The sequence below is a fragment of the Clupea harengus genome, chromosome 4, assembly GCF_900700415.2.
Source record: "Clupea harengus chromosome 4, Ch_v2.0.2, whole genome shotgun sequence".
Lineage (NCBI taxonomy): Eukaryota > Metazoa > Chordata > Actinopteri > Clupeiformes > Clupeidae > Clupea > Clupea harengus.
In genome coordinates this window covers 14,907,233-14,907,487 of record NC_045155.1, presented here as the reverse complement: position 1 = coordinate 14,907,487, position 255 = coordinate 14,907,233, and positions in this window count along the sequence as shown.

Below are 255 nucleotides of genomic sequence, written 5' to 3'. Positions count from 1 at the left end.
GGTCGAAACGAATGAATACATCAAAAGCTAATTCAGGAGGCTATGTTTTCATCATGTATAAGAGTGTAATTGACTGCCAAATATACCTACTATGGATTCGTTTAGTAGAGAAGTAACCAGAGGCGCAAAAAGGGATTTGTAATTTATGCAGCGCATAGGGGCGCCACACATAGGGCGCTACCAAAACAATGGTAGGTTAAAAAATATGAGTTACATAATAATGGGAAATCTGTACAGACTACAAAAAGAAACGTG